Below are 11218 nucleotides of genomic sequence, written 5' to 3'. Positions count from 1 at the left end.
CCGTTGGTCGCCAACCAGATTATGACAGTATGCCCCCCCCCGCCCCTTCAAGGCACTGCTTACAGAAGTCCTAACAGTCTCCCAAAAGGTCCAACTTGCCAGGGAACAATTGTGGAGACGGCAACCGTTGCCTCTCCAGCATATGATGGGTGGCGGCCTGATGGGAATGGGACTCGGCCTGACGTGGACGAAGACTCGGCACGGATCGTCGTGGACGTGTGTGCGACCCTTCTCGCACAAACGTGACGACGCATGGCTCGACGAGGACGTTGCACTGCCAGGCACAAAGTGGCACCCCGGACGGCCGTAAGGGAACAGGTCTCGACCGGGCGTTGACATGGACGTTACGGATCGCCGAGTGACGCAATTCAAACTCGACGCGGCGTGGGCTAACGTGGACGTGAACTGCCCGGCACCGGGGAAACGAGACCAGTCCTTAGCAGCTGCGGGATCCAGCGGTGAATGGGGTCTCGGACTGACGTGGACGCTGCACGGCTTGTCGTGGATTTGACTCAATTCAACATGCACGACAACGCATGGCTGGATGTGAGCGTGCACTGGCAGACACCCAGTGTCACCCTGGATGGCCACCTGGAAAGAGGTCTCAGCCTGACGTGGACGTGGATGTGGCACGGCTTGTCGTGGGCGTGAGTGCGACCCTATCTCACACGATCATGCAACGACGCATGGCTCGACTTCGACGTTACAATGCCAGGCACAGGGTGGAAATGAGACGGGTCCGTTGTACCTGTGGGATCCGATGGTTGGTCGGGTCATTCTGTCACGGTTTGCAAGGTGGTGATGGCAGTCGTGGATCCCAAAAAGCAGGCAGGAGGGAGCAGGAGGTTGTGTTTGACAAATTGTATTAAAATAAAGTCAGCAGGAACAAAATCTAAAACATCAACATCATCTGAACGGAAAAATCCAAAGTATCAAAAGAAAAACCAAGAGTAAAAGTCTGCCAAGATGAAACAAACACATGCATAGCATACAATGCATACACAATGCACAATGCATACAATTGCATACAATGACCCGACGCCGAATGGCCGTGCCGGGAGTCCTTTTGACTGCCACTGATTGGAACGACCAGCACTTGCGAGGCTGCAGGCAGGGCTGACAGCGCTACCCGTTGGTTGCCAATCCGAACGTGGCAATCTGCCACTGATCGGGACGACCAGCACCTGCGCAGGTGCAGGGGGGGCCGACAGCGCCGCCCGTTGGTCGCCAACCAGATCATGACATAGATCTAGATATATCTAGATGTAGATATATCTAGATCAGGGGTCGGGAACCTATGGCTCGCAAGTCATATATGGCTCTTTTGATGATTGCATATGGCTCGCCGATAAATCTAAATACATATTCTCGCTTTTGTCTGTTAATTTTCTGTTGGGGCTGCAGTTGGGGGAAAGCACAATTTTGATTGGATGATATTGGCTGTCAGTTGAAACAGGTAAACGGCCCTTTAAATGTGCCCGACGAGTAAAAACCAAGTACACTTCAGCTTGAATACACCGATGATTCGCCTTTCTGGAGGGAAAAGGTTCTGATTCTAATTTGCAATGAAACAATACCATCGATGAAACAGTCGAATGTCAGTGACATTTTAACAAGTCCCATGTTAACGTTAGCATCAATATACTTCTATGCGAAGTATGTTGCAGAGCAAGTGTGGAAGCTAATGAGCCGTGTGCAGGCTAGTTAGCAGTAACTTCGCGTATGGAGCCGGCAAGTTGACTTTCATTCCGATCGTTGGCTGTATTTTTACCAATCATGAGAACGGAAAACCATTCATGTTAACGATGAGTACTATCACGTATCAAGTTATTTTAAATAAGACTGATAGAGTGTTTTTATACACATCTGTAAACCTCATGTATTATTTCATGTTTAGTTTAGTATAAAGAGTTTGATGTTTCTCTTTATTTGTAAGTAGGTTCGTTGTCAGATCTCCCAGGCAGGTGACGCGCAGAGATTGATCGTGGCGTGGAGTTGAGCAAGTCGTGCCGTGATGCCCGTCCGACGCCCGGCGTGAGCCGGGCGTGAGTCCGAGATGAGTCTGATATGATTCTGCCCCCGTGGTTCGCCCAATCTCTCTGTCCCGCGACAGCTCCTTTTATACAATTTGCAAGCGTGTGCTATGCGTCAGGGTGATACGCACATCAAGGAGATCAAGGAATTGAAAGACATTAAAGCTTAAAGCTGCGTGGCGCACCGGTGACGCCACAAGTACATACTATGTTATTTCATGTTTAGTTTAGCCTATATGGATGTATGTAGCTTATTAGTTAATTTGTTGCAGATGTAGGGGGTAACTAGAGATGTTCCTCAGTCTAATGTTCTTCCAATGTAGCCCGTAGCTGATTGGACAGCAGATCGCTGCTGTTTGAGTTAAACTAGGTTGAAGGGGCGAGCTTTGTGACAGTTCACACAACGATTTTACCAACAAAGCACTTGGATCTGATTCATTCTCTTGCCAGGGCACACCTTCCCATAATGGGAGGATGAAAGGTCTGCCATGCAAGATCTCAAAAGGCGTTAAGCCATTATTAGTGGGCGTTATTTTCATATATAATTTAACCAAAAACAGACATACAGGCCATGTTCTGGAATAATATGTTTGCATAATGCTTTCACAACGGATAATGCATCGGATTTCTTTGAAGGCACAACATTGGCTGTCTGTAAAAATCGTCACCGTCATTCCTTCTGCCCATTTATACGCTTCAGTCAAGGCAACAATTTCTGCTGCTTGCTCTGAGTACGTGTTTGGTAATGAACCGTCAGCAATAATTTCAACATCGGTCACAACAGCCTAACCGACCCTGTTACCCCCTGCATCTGACCTAGATGCGGAGCCATCAACATACAGGTGGATGCTGTCAGGTAATGGTGTGTCTTTCAAATCAGGTCGTAGAAATTTCACCATTTTTTTCTCCTAGAAATTCAACTTCTTTTTGGCAAAACTGTAACACAGTCAAAGAAGCTTTGTTACCTGTACTTTCTAGATTTTGGAACAAAGCGATTGATACAGTCCTATTTTCGTCTTCAGTCAGTGAGGCAAGTAAGATTTCGTCAAGGTACAAAAGAATTTGAGAAGTCACAGGATTTTTAAAGTCAGCAATAGATGAAGACATTTGCACATCTGGTTTTCTATATGCAGCAAGAAGGGGTGGCAGGGAGGGTGGGGGACAGAGAGGGCAGCCATTAGAGGAAGTGGTGGAAGACCCCGCGTGCAGATCCCCCCCTGACCTCTGACCCCCAAGCTCAAATCCCCCAGCCCACAGCTCGCCCCCCTCCCTGCAGTGGTTAGTTTTTTTGTCTGTCCTTGTAAGGGAGGAGTTTCTTATCAACGGCCATCTTTAAAGACATAGCTTTTTCATTTTTCCCAGTTTGCTTAAATTTGTTAACATATACGTAATCCTCATCAGCAGATTCAGGAATACCGCTGGCGTTTCTGAAAACAATTTTAAAAGCGTACTCTGAAAATGTTTTCATCTTCCCCACTTTTTTATTAATTTCATATCCTGGTGGATTGGGGTTTTCTTAGAAAAAGATTGCACCCATTATTTCAATTCACCACAGTTCACTAACAAATTCTGCACACACCCGCTGTTAACTCAAACACAAAGAAGACTCCCGCTGTGTCAACGTCTCCAAACAAGAGACGCGCTCACATTCACACACAATGAATGCACTTACACAAACACGCACACGCGCACGCACTCACACGCACACAGTCACACACTCCCACTAATGGCTCAAATGGCTCCTCACCCAAAACCCACGTTTGTTCAAGATCTTTCTCTCAGACAAAGAAACTTTTGTAGCTCACCATTTCAGCTCAGATCAACCAAAATGAATGTATTAATATCACGGAGAATCTGCGATCAATTGCAGCTGCATTTAAACAAAAAAAAAACACATAATCCCCTGGTTCAAAATTAATAAAATTTTCAATGTTTTAATTTTTCACCAGTCCTCGCACAGAGATAAATTCCAGGAGTTCAACTCTTGTGAAGAATATTTCACTAGTCTTATGCTCCTTTAGCCGGCGTGCGGATCAGATGGTATTTTGACCCGTAATTGCGTCAATCAGTCGCGTGCAAAAATATTTTTTTTTGTACATCGTCCCGAATTTAAGGTGGTTCGCCGTAACCGGACCAAAAATTTGTGTTACTAGCCGTGGATACGTGGATTAACCATGAATAGGATACCTGATAGAGTGTTTATGCACATTAGTAAACATATTACGTTATTTCATGTTCAGATTAGTAAACATATGTTTTTTCATGTTTAGCCTAGTATACATTATGATTAGTGCACGTTTAATTTCAGTCTAATTTAGTTAAATAAAATTATCAGTCTTATTAGTTCAATAGTCGTTGCAAAGAAGCAACAGCTCCAACTCCAATCTGAGACCCTCCCAACACAGAGTTGTTCGTAACCGATTGGACGGGAAAGATCGACTTGTCCGCAACTGATTGGACAACAGATCGCCACTGTATGTTTAAAAACTTGTCAGAGCGGGAGCTCGTTCTCTTTGTCTCTTTGTTCTATCTTTGTCCGTGTGCTCATGTCTTCGTCCCACCGAGACGAGAAGTGCTTTTTCCGTCTCATTAGAATAAAGTAGCTTTTTGTTCACCATCTATCGTCGTTGCTGATATTTTTATCAAGTGAACTTCCGACAATACCGAACCAGGAAAGACGAACAAGAATTTCAACCGAACAATACCTCTGGCCACAATACATTCAAACAAAATGGCTGCGTGCTAGCGCGTCACACAACTTGAAAACTCGTTGAACTCAACCGTGGAGTCAGTCAGGATGAAGAGAGGCTCCACCGCGCCGAATGGCAGCAACTTTTCGGCTCTCGTCTTCAGTCAACAAGCAGGCGTCGCCGAGGGAACGACCCCCTCGTCTCTTGTGGAGAATTCACAAGCAGACACCGCCAAAGCCAGGGAGCTTTTGTCTCTCGTCAACTGAAGCACGCAGGCGGGCACCCCCCAACCGCTCCGGACTCGACTCTTGGCACGGGTTACTCGACACCAATTTATGTTGGAATCTAATTCCTGTTTCTCTTCTGGTTCGGAGTTCAACAGAGTTTTATGATGAAATACCAGCGGGGACGATAGATGGTGAAGAGAAAAGACTACTTTATTCTAGTAAAACAATAGAGGGACATCTCTCGTCGAAGCGGGAAGCCAAGAGCACAAAGCCCGCCCCTTCAACCTAGTTTAACTCACACAGCAGCGATCTGTTGTCCAATCAGCTACGGGCAGGGGGTTGGAAGAACATTAGACTGAGGAACATATCTAGTTACCCCCTACATCTGCAACGAATTAACTAATAAGCTACATACATCCATATAGACTAAACTAAACATGAAATAACATAGTATTTAATAAACTAAACATGAAATAACACATGATGTTTACGGATGTGTATAAAAACACTCTATCAAATACATTCTGACATTTTGCTGAACAGTTGTCGCACGTGCGTCTGTGTGCGTGTGTGTGCGTGTGTGAGTGTGTGTGTGTGTGTGTGTGTGTGTGTGTGTGTGTGTGTGTGTGTGCGCGCGAGTGTGGCTCTCACTGAAAAACATTTCTAAATACCGTATTTTCACGACCATAAGGCGCATATAAACATCTCAGATTTTTTTCAAAATGTGCAGTGTGCCCTGTAGTGCAGTGCGCTGAATGTGCGGACGTATTAGAGACCACCACGAGGACGTGGTAGAGAACATGAGGGGGGCGTGGGTGTAGGCGTGGGTTGTGTATAAAAGAACAGGTACGTATGTGCTTTATGCAGAACATTGCTGTTTGAACAACCCTGAAAATGGCAAAGAGACATGGTTATGAAGCTCAGTTTAAACTGAAGGCTATCAGCTACGCCGAGGAGCATGGGAATCGAGCCGCCGCAAGAGAATATAAAGTTAACGAGTCAATGGTTCGCAAGTGGAGGAAGCTGGAGAACGAACTCCGACAGGTGAAGAAGACTCAGCTGAGTTTTCGCGGATATAAAGCAAGGTGGCGGAAAAGGAGGGAAGACTCGAGCAATGGATCGTCGAGCAAAGAGCGAGCGGAAGGAGCGTTTCGACTGTCACCATCCGACTCAGAGCAGTAACGCTAGCGGAGGAAATGAAAATTGAACATTTCCGAGGAGGTCCGTCTTGGTGCTGGCGTTTTATGAAACAGTGCCATTTTTCCATCCGGACCAGAACTACGGTTGCGCAGCAACAGCCGGCGGATTATTCAGAAAAGTTGGCGAACTTCCGATCCTACTGCGAGAAGCACATCGCCGACAAGCGCATCCAGCCGAGCCACATCACCAACATGGACGAGGTACCGCTAACTTTTGACATCCCGGTGAGTCACACGGTGGAGAAGAAGGGAACCAGTACGGTAGGGATACGCACAACGGGGTACGGTGTGAACCGGCCGTTCAAAGTGAGGCTGCAAGCGGCGTGGGAGCGATGGATGACCGAAGGAGACCACAGCTTCACGAAGAGTGGTAGGCACCGCCGGGCGAGTTACGCCACAGTTTGCAAATGGATTGTGGATGCTTGGGCTAACGTGTCTACTGGAACGGTGGTTCGAGCTTTCGGAAAAGCCGGCATTATTTCCGAAGAGCCGTACGGCACAGAAAGTAACTGACAGTGAGGAAAGCGAACCTGCCATGTTGGATTTAGCGCAACTGTTCGATTCTGTTACCGGTAATGTGCTTGTTTTTGCAATGCCGACGCCTATTGAGCGATGATTACAAAATGTTCTTAATTTGTCATTAATAAATAAAGCCCTACCAAACTCAGTTTTGCTCCCGATCTGTTTTTTAAATACGCCTGTTTGTTGTGGTAAGGCGGACGCCCGTATGGCAGTAGAGGATATGTACCGGTATATAAAACTTGCGTCCTTTCATCCGGTGCGCCCAATGTGTGTGTTAAATGCAGAAATGGCACACATAAATGAGACTGCGCCTTTTCACACGGTGCGCTCTTTGGTCGTGAAAATACGGTACTTTAGTTTTATGGCTCTCTTTGTCAAAAAGGCTCCTGGCCCCGGATCTAGATCTATCTATTGAGATCGAAATCTATCTATCAAGCTATATAGTTTGGGTTAACTACGCAGATTTTGCTAGCTATCTGGATAGTTTGTTCTCACTAGCTAGATAGTTTGTGCTATCTAACTAGCTAACTACTGATATATAGTGATAGATAGATAGATAGATAAATAGATGGATAGATTGGTAGCCACCTAGCTATCTAGACAGGCAACGTTTTTACCACCCGTCATTGATGTGCTCTTGTTTTACAGAGAAATTCTTTCCATTGTATCCAAAGGTGCCCTGAAAAGAACTTTTTTTTTTATGATTTGGGACACACCATTGACTTGATTTAACTTGACTTGACTCTATTGTAGAAATCATTCCAAATAATTGCAACATTAAAGGATTATGCCGAGCGTTCAAACGAGAGACATGGATTTTACAGAGTGTCAGATTGGACAGATACAGTACATCACTCAGATTATTAATTTTGCCAAGTCCTGAAATAGAATATCACCATTTTTTTTACACCCGTCGGACCATGACGGAATAAAATTGTCAGCGGTAATTTCAAAACTGTAGTATACTTCAGAAGCTAAGAAGGAGCGAGTGTGTGATTCGAGGCGATTAGCTTTGATATAAACAGTTGCGAATTCTTTGTTCCGAGGTAATGCCGATGTGTCTCCCCTGGGCCATTTCTGCTCCCTCACCTTGAGTTCAGCACTGATGCCGTTCTCTGCACAGACTTGCCATCCTGAGCCTACTCTTCATTCCTGACATACTTGACTTCTTCTCTTTCCTCCTGCGCCGCTTCCAGAGAGCCCTCAGGCCCCCGGTGTCTACGGCGGAGGGTGGGCGATCCTTTTGAGAAACGGCAACAGTCGCAGAAGGGCCGTGCCGACATGCTTAAGCCCTTTCCCGTGTCAGTGAAACACTTCAACCGAAAGTGACAGTCAAGTCTAAAATGTCCTTGACACGATATGTTCAATTCTATCGCTTGATGCTGCCACATGATGGTGTTAGAAATGACATCAGCGTGCCTCTGGGATCAGCTAGCGAATGTCCAAATCCAAAAAACAGGTGAGGTCATTCATTACATGAGCCCTTGTCATCACAGGTGATAGCATGGCAAAATGGCCGCCCCCAGAAATGGATGGAAAAGAAGTCATGTGACTGCGGTTGCTCAAAGCAATAAACAGAACATTTCTACAGTTTGGAACCATTTCGCATTGTTAAGAAAAAAAAGTCCAGGATGTCTACCGCGAAGCAGAACCGGCTAACGCAAATCCACCGCTACGTTGAACGCTGTTAGCTAACGGAATGTTAGAATTCTACCTCAGCAAATGAGAACACATTGGAATGAATTTAAATATAAATAATAAAAGAAACAAACGGCCAACAAGCACATAGATATATGAGCTACGCTAGCCCAAATTAAACCGGACAACGTGCACACTAGCAAACGGCTTAGCTAGCTTACTGCAAATCTAGCCACTGTCCTGAGACGTGCATTTTAAAGCCATACACATTAAAAGACAGATACGAGAGTGGAAAAAACACACACACACAAATACATGCACACATGAAATAGTTACACATGATTAAAACGTGGTAAACCAACAGAATTTTTGTGATTTATTCAAAAATACACAAAGGATTTAGATAGATATCTAGCTAGCTAGCTAGATAGATAGATAGATAGATAGATAGATAGATAGATAGATAGATAGATAGATAGATAGATAGATAGATAGATAGATAGATAGATAGATAGATAGATAGATAGGTAGGTAGGTAAGTAGGTAGGTAGGTAGGTAGGTAGGTAGATAGATAGATAGATAGATAGATAGATAGATAGATAGATAGATAGATAGATAGATAGATAGATAGATAGATAGATAGATAGATAGATAGATAGATAGAAAAGAAAGTGACTACGTAGCCCTTGACTAAAAAATGAAGCACAAATGAGTTGTTGAAACATGTCCTATATTTTATTTCATACCAGTATTTATGATTTCGATCCCTCCAGCAACGGTCGCGCCTCACAACACCCCAACATAAAAGTCTTGTGTTTTGGTTGCGGTTTTTAAACGGAAGTATGTTGGGTTGGCACACCTTATTTTTGTTATTCAACCGACATCATCAAAGCCGAAAAAAGCTCAATGCGTGATTTTTTGGGGGGGAGCAACCTTCCAATGATTACGTTGGATTCAGATGGAGACATGAAGCTGACTGAGCGCCTCATTTCGGCCAGCTCTCAATCGTTCAAATGCGTTCCCCTTCGTCACATATACAGTGATACCTCGGCTTACGCTTTAGTTAATGAACCTTTCGCCATACGAACGTTAAATTTGCAAGAATATAATCTTGGCATACAAACTATTTTTCGGGAAACACACAGAGTGCCACAATGAGTGATGTGTCGTTCGTGAACGAGCCGGTTCTTGGAGTTTTTTAAACTCTATTCCCCGCCCCCAGTCTTCGGTTAAAACCGCACGTGATTGGTCAAGATCCGTGGTAGAGGAGGAAGGGGACACACGCAGCAGGACACACGCAGCAGTGAGTGGGGTGGAGGGATTACAGAAACAGAAACGAAAGGGAGATGACAGAGCTTGAAACAAAAAACAGAAGTGAAAAAAACAAAAGTGAAAAGGTGAAAATATGGATAGAAAACAGTGAAATTTTAACTCGTTTCAACTTTATTGATAGTTCAAAGGCAGAGAGTAGACTGCAAGGTTAAAATATCCCAACAATAAGGCTCCATAAATAACCTGCACAAGCCATCTGTATAATATGAAGAGAACATAAAAGCAAGGGAACCAGCCATGAATGAAGTTTCTAGTGTGTCTGCGTGCATATGTTGCTGTTGCAATATAACAACTTCTAAGATGTACAACCCAGATCTCCTTGAGACACTTTATGCAAAAAGCTATCCATTCCATGAAGCCATCAACGACCATCACAAAGGTAAATAAAATGACTTTATTATATAGTACAGTTTATTTTTTAATTACAATAACATAGCATATTTATTATACATAGAATATGGTATATAGGGTGTAGTTTTATGGCTTATTTAGTTGAAAATTATGTTTTATGGGGACCTGGGAACAGATTATTCTCATTTTAATGGTTTACTATGGGAGATTAATGTTTGGAATACACACTTTTCGCCTTACACTTTCGGGGAACCAATTAAGTAAGCCGAGGTATCTCTGTATTGCCTTACGTAACAGAAGTGTGAAAAGTATCAATGTTTTGTGGTTAATATCTGTGTTTGAGGGGAAAAAAAATCTGATATTTTTCGACCTTTATCATTCATAGCTTTTACCCGCGTTAATCAATATTTCAAGACAAGCATTTTCTCAACACGAGAATACTCCTTTATAAAAGTAGATCTCTCATCCGGTGGCGCAAATGTCAATTTAGGTCAAGCAGAACATGTTGCAAATGGTGTTAAAAGCATGTACTTGTTGGCCTCTCTTGTCAATAATTAATCAGAGAACTTGCACGGAATTAAAGAAAAATCCCAGTTTTCTCTTCGATCCTTCCCTGGCGGGAGAGGATATAAATTAATAATATGGATCAAACTGTAGCGATAGCGCAGATTAAGTATTTGTAAAGAAGCTGAAAGCACTCGGAGAGAGAGGTCCTATGAAACGATGTGGACCTGCTTTACATGTTCCCGTTGCCTAACCGCATTGAATTTTAATTGGGGAGAATGAAGCGACTCGGCGAGGTATAACGCTGATGAATTAGTCATCCATGCACGCTGCCTATCTTTAGACGGAAGTCTTAGCCGCCATTTTCGACAAGACGCAACGATGTTTCAACTTAGATACATGACATGTACCCGTCCTCCTAAAAAAAGTGGGCCCTCTGACCAAACCGGATTGCAAGGGATTCAAGGGAACATAATGTCCAAAATGGACTTTGGAATGGCTTGTTAACAAATACAGTATTTTAGTAGTATTTACAAGTTTAAAAATACACCATTCATTGGAGGTGCGCCTTATACTCCGGTGTGCCTTACATATGGAAAAAGTTTGAAAATACACCATATATTGGAGTTGCATCTTATACTCCGGTGCACCTTACTGTATTTATGGGAAATGTTTGAAAATACACCATTCATTGAGAGGGCACCTTATACTCCGGTGCACCT

At 43.9% G+C, this 11218-nt stretch overlaps 1 pseudogene; it reads left to right on the top strand.

Moving 5' to 3' along the window:
- Window positions 1-5908: 5908 nt before the first annotated feature.
- On the top strand, window positions 5909-7980 carry LOC148894506 (uncharacterized; annotated as a pseudogene).
- The last annotated feature ends 3238 nt before the right edge of the window (window positions 7981-11218 follow it).

Source organism: Hippocampus bargibanti, linkage group LG08 (assembly GCF_051943395.1).
Source record: "Hippocampus bargibanti isolate YZ-2025 linkage group LG08, ASM5194339v1, whole genome shotgun sequence".
Lineage (NCBI taxonomy): Eukaryota > Metazoa > Chordata > Actinopteri > Syngnathiformes > Syngnathidae > Hippocampus > Hippocampus bargibanti.
This window is presented reverse-complemented; position numbering and strand designations above follow the sequence as displayed.